Source organism: Lytechinus variegatus, chromosome 17 (genome assembly GCF_018143015.1).
Source record: "Lytechinus variegatus isolate NC3 chromosome 17, Lvar_3.0, whole genome shotgun sequence".
In the NCBI taxonomy this organism is placed as follows: Eukaryota; Metazoa; Echinodermata; class Echinoidea; order Temnopleuroida; family Toxopneustidae; genus Lytechinus; species Lytechinus variegatus.
Window position 1 is genome coordinate 3,577,538 of NC_054756.1, and position 11,184 is coordinate 3,588,721.

Sequence of the window (11,184 nt, forward strand, 5' to 3'; positions counted from 1 at the left end):
CATCTAATGTAAACGCCCCAACAGTTCAACATGAGAGTATCATGACTGCATCTTGTTTTCAGTGTGATGAAATGTGAGAGCATTCTGAATAACGACGTATGGTTCTTCGAGAACATAAATGGGGTGAAGGGATAAAGGGATATAGAGGGAGGATAATAGAAGAGAGAGTGCGAGAAGAGGAGATGGAAGGGGAGACAGAGAAGAGTGAAAGAAGGGGGAGAGAAAGAAGAAAAAAGAATGAGAGGAAGGGAGAAAGAAAGAAAGGAAAATGAAAGGAAGCAAAAGAGAATGAATGAATGAATACATTAAATAAATGAAAGAAATATGGAGAGAAGAGATGGAGAGTGGGGATGAGAGCACAAGGAGTGATGCTCAAGGAGTGAGTGGAAGAGAAAGGCGAGAAGAATGAATAGAGTGAATCGATGAGAGAGAGAGAGGTGGCTTGACTTTTTTCATCAAAAATCAAATAGGTAAAGGACATTGCCCTAATCTACCTAATCGCTTTTATTTCTAGTTCTGTTCATCCCAAGTTCAACATTCATACCCTAACCGTGATCATATATGTATCCCCAAGCAAAACTATCTTGTATGGCAATGACTTCATCTAACCACTTAATTATCTGTCTAATTGACTTTGTGGTAAATAACAGATTTAAAGCAACAATGCCATTGATCTCCTTACCTCACCGTGACCCTTGCCGCATTCACTAGCATTTCTGTACTTTTTGTTCATTCAAAGCCATGGTCCCTTTTCATTTTCAATTCATCAGCGTTTGACTGTGGTGGAGCTATAAAATTTCAACTGGTGCAGTGCCTTCGGTATCAAAATCAATTACTTTAATTTCGTTTTCGTTTCTTTTCATTACATATTTTTTCTTATTTCCTCGGATATATTTGAAAGAGAAAATTTGCCTCACTTAACTAGAAGTATTTCTTTGTATATATATATATATATATCAGGTTCATAACTCGATAGAAGAACTATTTGTTTTATCGTGATTGAGTGGTTTTTAGCGCCATCTACAAATAATAAGGCAAGGTTGATGAGATCAACCTTGCCTTATTATTTGTGTCCCCTCAAAATTTGGCCTCGTTACGCAACTTTCGATAAAAAAAATTAGAACATAATCCCAGAATTTAGTCATAGTTTTCAATTTTAGTTTTTTATAGTGATAGGAATTCTGGAACATCACATTGGTGAATCTATTTGACACAGGCTAAGGTGCCTCTTGAGATTACATAGATCACTTTACATTCCATAAAAAACAACTTTAAATGATTATAGTTTTATAAGACATATTTTAGCGATGATAATCATTCTGCTAATTGCGTTAGATTACAATAAGTCCTCTCTTACTGCTCAATCAATATGAATTGTGGTCAATATACCGTTTTATTTACACTCAGATATCTTCGGGGCTGGGTAATTGACTTTTGGGGTATCTTTTGTGGAGTTAAAGATCGTTCAATTCTAGATATTGCGATGGCTTTTCGGGTCGAAATCGAATTTCGAATCTAATTTTCTTTTCATTATTTCTAAAGCGATGTAAATCTCTGTATTCAAACATTTTCTTGCAAGGAATTCGCTCGAGGCCTGCTGGTAAAGGGAGGCTATTATTGGAACCTCCCCCTCAGCTCGTGTCGTTAATCTGTGATATCAAAAGTCACAATGGGGAGATATTAAAGGATGGATATCTATACTAATCTCTGTACTCTGAGCTGATTATCTCCTTCGCGTGCCCAACCAATTATCATTGAAAGACCACAATAGAATTGAGGGAATATGAAGACAGAGGTAAAGAGACACGAGATGGAGAGAGAGAGAGAGAGAGAATGGTGGAGGGACAAACGGAGGGTGAAATGGATAAAAAAAGGAACTTTTATCCCCCTCTCCTCCATAACATCGTCCTAATCACCGAATCCTATTTTTTGGCAAGAACAGCTACTGTCCGATTTTCTATTGTAAACAGTTGCTGATAGAATCATGAATGTTTCGCAATTGGGGATTGGGGATTCTAAATCGGTTTATGGGGTAAAGTATTATCGATAATTACATTGATTATGAAACCTAACAAAAAATCTTATTCAAGAAATCCTGGCTCAACATGAGGGTTCACCTGTAGGTCACAGTTGTTGGGAAATAAATGTTACTATCGACCTCACCCACCCAACCCCAAGGAAATGAATAAATGAATAAGTAAATTAGCAGTTCAGCAGTTGGTTTGTAGGTATGTTGGTTAATGATTTTTGGCTTATGGGGGTTGGTTGGCTGAGTGAGTGTTTAGTTGGATTGGTTGGTGATTGTTGGTTGGTTGGGTTGGGTTGGTTGGTTGGTTGCGTTGGGTTGGTTGGTTGGGTTGGTTGACTGAATGACTGACCGACTGACTGGTTGGTTGATTGACTGATTGATTGATTGATTGATTGATTGATTGACTGACTGACTGACTGATTGATTGATTGATTGATTGATTGATTGATTGACTGACTGACTGGTTGGTTGGTTGATCGGTTATCTGATGAGTTGGGTTGGTTTGATCTTCTGATTGGTTGGATGATAAGTACATTATAGTCATTGGGGTGGAATGGCGCGAATACCCCTGCCATGATTGAGAACAATTAAAATAGTATATCCATTATGGTCACAGCGAGGAGATTTCAAATTTGGAGTAGACTTCTGTCGGATTGTATTACCTAAAATCGATTATCTATCCATCAATCTGTTAATATGAAAACATGTTTAAAATATTATTAAAACCATAGCAAACTGTGTTAGGCATCCCCACCCAGATAGACAAGAAGTTCATTTGAGTTCCACTTATGAACCCCTAGAGGCAAAATGACGTTTTGAAAATAATTAATGTTAACAATATCGTAAGGAATAAAAAAAAAATAGTGGGCCACACATGGCGTATGTTTTTATTTTTTTTTTGGGGGGGTCGTTCCCCCGACCTCCATCCCCTAGCGTACAGTCAAGACAGATTGAAGGGGGCTTGGGGCCACAGACCCCCCCCAAAAAAAAAAAGAGAGAGAGAGAGAGAAAAGGAAAGGAAAGTAATAGGGTGGATATTATTTTCTGAATATTTTGTCAAAATCCATCACAACATCAGATATTTGTTTCAAGGAGCTCATTTTTTTACTCGCTCGCTTCCCTCGATCACAGCTTATTAGAATGCTGTCCCATACGCCATGTCTGCCCCTCAAAAGAACTGGCTCATTGCGCTACTGCCCTGTCCATCTGTATGCGCCAGTGAATGTTATAATTACGATGATATTTTAACTGGCCTAGAATACACATCTTATTTTATTGGTCCACAATCGAATTTCGGAGGAAAATTAATTTTTACATAAGCCTAACTAATAGTAAAACAAACAAATACATGGAGGTTCCAAATAAAAAAAAATGATTGATTCGAAAAGTCTGTATTTCAGAGTAAAGAGAAAAAAATATATCCTATCGTAATATTGCAAAGACATCACAACGGTAATGATTTTAAATTTGCTTTTTTATACATATGAATAATGATGAATAAAATACCTGTAAATTTTTACTTATATAATTATTACTTTATGATTCTTTACTCTTATTTTTGCATTTAGTGATTTTATTAAAACTTCGGAATGGAGACCAATCTTTCAGTGAGCGACAATCATTAACCCCCCAAAATTAGATATGTCACTTTATTCAAGTTTTTCGGTAATACTTAATGATCAATAAAGTTTACAATTTTGCACCTATTATCAATTATGATTTATCTTCTCCAAGCCAGCTGTCCGATTATATATTTTGAACATCTGCACTTATTAAGTGCTCAAAAACAAATTATATTCTGCATTAAGGAGAAATCTTGATCATCTAAAAATCGCCAAGTATTGGATAATATAAATCTTCCTTTTCTTCGGGCTTTACATTATAGGAATGGAATAATACACCCTGGGTTTAGCTGACCTTCCACTCGAAAAAGTATAAAAACCTATTTATAGGAGGGGCTATTGTGAACTTTTTTTAGAATGATGAAATTGTTTGCGTTTTGTGTGAGTGGTCGCGTGGCATGGCATAAACTAGCCAGGTGCATGGCAAGGAGAGAGAGAGAGAAGGGGGGGGGGTGAGGCAATGAAAACAACAACAAATAATATGTAAATGACTAGAATAAATCACTGACGTATGAAGGTGGGTCTATTTTAAGGCAGGTGCCTAGATCCAGGGTCCTTCGTTCCTCTTAGTTTATTTTTCATACATTTATCAGACCCGATCATGTCTAAAATCTACAAAGTGTCACCATTTCACGGGTATCATAAAATTCATTATTAATAATAATTTTCGGAGGCGTAATTAGACAAGAAATGAGGGTACAACATAGCGCATAGCACATGGGATAAAACTTCTAATAAGTCGCGAGAGAGTGAATCGAACGAGCAATTTGAAAATCTAATTTTATTGTACACACGAAAAAATATTGGGTAAAAGTGCTCCACGAGGGTAATTATATGTCCATCCAACATTTGGGCATTTCTTACGGACATTTTTGTTTATCCAGTGTGATGAAAATTTTGTCCATTCGAAAGTAATTGCTGCTTATTTATTATCTAACCTTGCTGGACAATATGCTTCCCGTATTGGGTAAAATACTGCCCAAAATTGGTTGAACACACAATTACCCTCGTGGTGGTAAAAATTTACCCAATATTTTTACAGTGTAGATTTTTACTATTAATATTAAAAAAAAAATTATCCCATTTTCCCCTTGTTCGTTTCTTCTGTTTTTGTTTTTTTTTACTTTTGTTCTTTTTTGTTCTTTTATTTCTTGGTTGTGGAACTTTTTTTTGTCTAGAGCGCACCCCCCCCCCTTCCCCCTCAAGCTAGTGATAATCTTATGAACGTTTATTGAATTACACTGTCTAACTTAGAATTATGAAAATGGTTGTTTAGTTATAATGGGACGTCACTAATATAAGGAATGATTCCTTTTTTCTGGGGGGGGGGGGGTGGGTGTTTATACTTTTGTGAGTCTGAGTGCGTGATGAGCCATGTTGAAACACAGCTCCTAAAATCCATCATGCCCCTCCCCCTTCTTTTCGTTTGTATAGAGTGGCAGAAGTCGCGTTGCACTCTCCGAGAAAAATGCGAAAAGTTAAAACTTGTCAGAAAAAAAGAGAAATAGCTGTTTTCAAAGAGATGAAATGTTCAGGAATTTAGATATTTCATGAATTCTCGCGGTATATTTTTTCTTTATTACTTATCTTAAGAACGAAGGCAGATCAATGTTTTCACAAAAAAAAACATTATTATTTTTATAATTCGCCCATGCATTGGCCAACTGCAACTACAGTCATCGCTGTAATTCAGAACACAATGTTGCAGTTGGACTGGTTTATGTGTGTGTTTTCTGTGTTATCATGCAGATTGAGACAGGGAAAATATACCTTAATAAGAGCCAGACAAGGGCTGAAATAAAAAAAAAAACATGCTTCCTATCGAACAAATTCGATAGACTAAAAACCAGAAAACCAGACCGTTAGTGTAATTGAGAATTCGAAAAACATAAACAACTGTCTTCTTAAGTAAAGAAAAATATATGATATCATTGACATGATTGAGGTCTAAATAATAGTGGAGTCTCTATGGCCATAACGGTGCGAACTTTTTGACACCTCGTATTGTTATAAAGTCTCGCCTGAGCTCCGGCGGAGAAAATACGCAGGTGTCCGATGAGCGCGCTCTGCAATGTCACTCGCAAAACACATACCTATGAAAGAAGTTATTATTTGTAAAAACCAAGAATAAGAAAAGGGTATCTTGAAAGAAAACCGGCTTTTACCCCCTGTCTAACCTCTGACCACCAGACAACAAAGCTCAAATTAAACCGCATATTCTTCGAGGTTTATTCATCTGCAAAAAAAGATCATGAAGAGTTGTGAAAGGTCCAGGATTTAGACCTATCTAAACTATTGAAGGGCACGCGTGACCCCCCTTTTGTGGCCAGCTTTATTTTGGCGGTCTCTCGTCGCCCCTGCGGTTTTCTAACTTTGCTGGGGTTTTCTTTTATTTCGTATTGTTTGATTTCTAACCGTTTCCCCCTCTCCTGTTTGAATTTTGCGCGCTTTCGATGTTTTCTTAGCAACTGTCAATATTTGGCAGAGAGTGTAATATTTTCGTTATTTGTTAAAGTAGGTTACAGTGAACGAGTTCAAGCCAGGCGGAGGAGTTTGTGTCAGTAACATTTCTTCTTGAAAATAATATTGATTAGATTATTCCGTTTCAAAATTATCTTTACCCTTGTTTTACAAGGTATATAGGTCCGTTTTCTTTTACCATTAATTCAGTCAAAATATAGGAATAATATATGAACATTTTCAGTTTGATATGGACTTTTATGGAGTGGTTAACTACAAAATTATGAAGCCATAATTTGTTACAAAATTTTATATGCATCATTGTGAAATGAATTGTACCCCTGTCATTTATATACAACTTCTTGTCCTTATCCATAAGAATGTTGTTGTAATTTATCAATTCAATTCATTTTATTAGTATGTTGTACTGTTCATCTCCTGAATGTCACAATATTCGTAAAAAATGAATAAATAAATAGATAGATAAATATATAAATAGAAATGACATTTTTTTTATCCTAAACTGATGAGAAAACTCATAACCACGAAAAAAAAATGAATAACAAAGTTTGACGCTAGCTGTCCGACTTAACTTTCAAGAAAGGTTAAAACGTGTTTGTTCTAAATTCCCACCAACATAATCAGAATACTCAGTTAATGAAATGGAAAATTGATCAGATGAATATTATTTGTTTGGTGTTTGTGCATAAAAGTGAACTGATCATTATGATAAATGTTACCGTTGTTATGTGGCTTAGATTATTTTCCTGGTTTCTCAGCATATTACCATCATTACCGCTTACTGTTATGGGATATCTTGTAATCAACACGTGCTTAGGTTCAATGTTCACTTTACCACAAGCAAAGATACTAGTTTTATCTTGTTCCATTTTAATTTTGAAATCAACTGAACAGATGGAACTCAAAATGAAGCAATCCTGTAGTAGCAATATTTCACTGCTTCGTTGTCCCATCTATTTTCAGTTCAAATCATTAAAAAAATCTCATGATATTTTTAAAGAAACGCGCAGCAATGAAGTAATGATTCAAGCATCAATAAAGCGCTGGTAAATGAAAATCAAATAGCATATCCTTTTCCATTTTCAATTTTAATAATCCGAAGCATGCATTCACTACTTATGATTATGAGATTATTCAACATTTTTGAATTTGCAAAACAACATGCACATCAATTTATTTTCATATTGTCGTGTTTGTTATTTTTTCATTAAATATAAAAATCTCATCTTAATGGCCGAAAAGCCATCTGCCTATTTCATGGGTATTTTTTTTATTATTACTCTTTTTTGTTGTGTGTTATCATTGGCCAATGTATGGTCCGCTGGTCTGCCGGTCCAATATACGAGTAAATAATAGAATTCTCGCAGGTGCAGGGGAACCGGTCGTGTGAGTGGGCGTGGCCTGTGCTGATGGTCGCAAGCAGCGAGCAGCTCCGCCCTGCGATTCCGAGGTCAGTAGATTATGCAAATGAGGTGCCTGTTATAGCATCGCTTTTTGGAACTCAAAGCTGCATAAAATTATATTCGGACATGACATTTATGTGTATAGGGAATGCATTCCACGCATATTTCAAACGATTCCCTTTTTTGCCATGGTAACAGGCTGTTCAGATTATTTAGGTTCCCCCACCTGTTTTTTTTTAACTGTGTTGTAATATTGTTACAATGGGAAGTTGGGAATCTGCATCTGCTCCAAAACGAAACCCAAAGAGTAGAAAATTAAAAGAATGAAATTACTGGCATTTTGACTATCGTGTCAGATGGCACCCCCCCCCTCCCATCATGAAAAAATAACTTTATTCGTATCTCTTCCATTCCGCAAAACAGTTATAAATTTTAAGTGTGCTACTTTGATATATACTGGATAAATAGATTCACATTATTGTGACCGATATCACAACGATAATCACCTATAAAGTAAAACATGAAACTCGACAAAAACCATTAAAGTTATACCGCACAACAATCTATCAATGACAGAAAGATGCGATATGGCGTTAAAGCAAAGGTGTTTCTGGTCAGGGGGAAATAGAGGGCAAGCAATTGCGGTGATGATTTTGTTCGATTAATCTAGCCACTTCCACTCGTAATGTGGTTTTAGAGGTGCGATATATGAAAGCAATACCCACAATGCCTATCGAAAAATAAGGTGAAAACATGGAGCTCATAGCTCCATGGTGAGAAGTTCCCAATCTACTAGGGTGTGGTTCAGGTCGATTGGTGGGAGGGGAGGGGGGGGGGTATGGTAAGATGCGAATGAAGAGTTTGGATGGTGACATTGAGGCGACAACACCTTCTAGTCTGTCCCCCTCTTCCCAATGTCAAACATTGCGAAAGTTTCCCAACGCCATAAGAAAGCCATATCTTATACACGTCACTGGTTATGACTTGGAGAGAGATGACACTTTTTGATGGGTAGAACATGGCGGATGGGGGGGGGGGGTCGAGAGCGAGTGAAAGCTTTGAGCTCTTTAAAAATGAACATATAATTTTTGACATTTTCATCAACGATATCCAAAAGATGTCATCATAATTTATTTTACCCCAGAGTCCTTTCCATAATATTTGAGTTATTTTGGCTTATGTTAATTATAATACTGTTTGGGTTTGTTTTTATGTCCGGATACATAAACATTAAAGTTACCACCAACATGACCAAGCAGCACTTGTAAACTACCAAAAAGTGCAATTCTACCATCATGACGTTTGAAAACTGAACGCTTGATAATTATGACAAGAAAATGTGTGAAAACATATCAAAATGGTAATGGTAACAAAGTATGACTCCTATGGTATATAGATGGGCTTGAAGCACACCAAAGTAATGGAAGTCTCGCCTCACAGTGATTTGAATGGGAGATCCAGTGTTGCCTTGAATATACTTTTTTTTAATAACGTGTTCTCGCTCCTCTGATAATTCAAAGAATATAATTTCCACTCGAAGTAGTATTTGCATTATTCAAACATGATCGACACACTCCAAAAAAAATATTGGGTAAAAATGCTCCATGAGGGTAATTATGTGTCCAACCAACACTGTGAATTTCTTTTGGGCATTTTTATTTATCCAGTGTGATGAAAATTTTGCCCATTCCAAATTAATTACTGCTTATTTTTTAACATTACTGGACAATATGCTTCCCGCATTTGGTACATCTACTACCCAGATTGGTTGGACACAATTACCCTCATGCTGGTTAAAATTTTACCCAATTTTTCTTTTTACAGTGCATTTAGCGAACTATAAACCTTGAAAAAGAGTACTTCACTCCAACCAGGGAGAGATGGAATAAGATGGTGGAATGGATAAACAGAGGGGTCTCGGAAGGATAATATGAGTGGCGAATGGATAGAAGGGAAGAAAGATGGAGGGAGAACGACATAGGGGGTAAAGACATTATACAGAGGGAGAGGGGTAAGGGGCAGAAGTTTGAAACTTCAAATAATTTGAACATATTCATGATAATACCAAAGCCTGAATTATTTTGCACCATGGATAACTTTCTCTCCAAAATCAAGATAGCGCGATCACATATCCTCTGAAATCATGGATTCTACGCTGCAAAATTCCGGTGTTGATTTAACACCAGCCCGGAATCTAAATATATCCACACCAGAGAAGTATTGAAACAACACCATATGCAATTTGGAATCAAACCGATGCTGTTGTAATACTTATTGGTGTTGTATAAACACCAATCCGGTATTAGACTCATACCAAAACCGGTGTTATTTATCACTTCTCTGGTAAAAGATTCCGGGCTGGTGTTAAATCAACACCGGAGTTTTTGCAGTGTATAAAGAAAATTATTCTGTCACATTCAGCATTCTTTTCTAATCGCTATTGACATGGACTTGGTCTGTAACACAAATTATTTCTGAGATATAGTGTTGCCAAGTAGGTTTCTAAACATATTTAATAATGAAAAAATATTTTGTCTTCTAAAACTGAAGGCCAAAACACTTGCTATAAAAAAAAATGTGTTTGAGAGGGGAAAACTTGTGGGGGTGCGGAGGAAGGGGCGGGGGGGGGGGTAATAGTCGGCAGTACACCTGTGAAGGCTTTTAGGGTTATCCATCCTATATCGTATGATTCCCTTGTGAACTGTTCTAAACAATTATGCCACTTTTAAAGTTTGATTTTGTAGGGATTCAAATCTCGTTGATGGCTGTGTTTAAGGCTTATTCCTCAGGGTTAATTTGGCTCATTAGACAGACGGGTTTTTTTTCTCGCGTTCTTGAATCATTGATTGCCAGAAATCAGGGAAAACGATAAAGTTGGGGGTTTTCTTCAATTTTTAAGGATTCCTTGCCAGGGTTCTGATGATCGTGGGGAATATGAAGAGAGATGTTTTGGGAATTTTGGGGGGTTGGAATGGAAAATAGATCGCTCCCGAAAGTGTACCCTTCTGATCAGCCAATACGCGTGCGCGTTCGCCCGTTTCTTTTTGCCCCCAAGCAAAGAAACCATCTGCCGACCTCGCGCAGCACGCGACCAGCGGATTAGCCTTGCGCTCTGATTGGCTGAAAAAGTACGCTTCGTATGCAAATCGGCGTCTAGGGAGAAGACCTCGAGACGTGATTGGTCCATAAGGTGTCATATTCTATATTTTTTCGTTTTTGATAGATTGGTTGTCAGTCGTGTGGCGTTCGTGCGAAAGTGGGAATGGAGCCGAAACTAAAGTGTAATTTTGCGGCTTACTTTCCTTCTTTTTCCCCATCTCGTCTTGCCTGTTATAATCTCTCCCGCCGGTGAAGGTGAATTTAGCGGTGCGACCCAAGCGTTTTCCTCGGCCTCTCCACCACTGGCTCGCCGGTCCAACTTCCCGTCTTCCTCCGCGAGATTGTTTAGAAAATCGATTTTCATGCAAGCCCCCAATCTTCACTGATAGCCAATACAGTGTCTCTCCGCTCGGAAAGATACCTCGAGGCTATATATCTCATCTCCCTCTCTCTCTCACTTCTTTCCCATCGTCCACCTCCAAGCTCCCTGCTTTAATCTTCTACTTCATATTTCATGCACAAATATCTCATCTTTTTCCTCTCTCCCTCT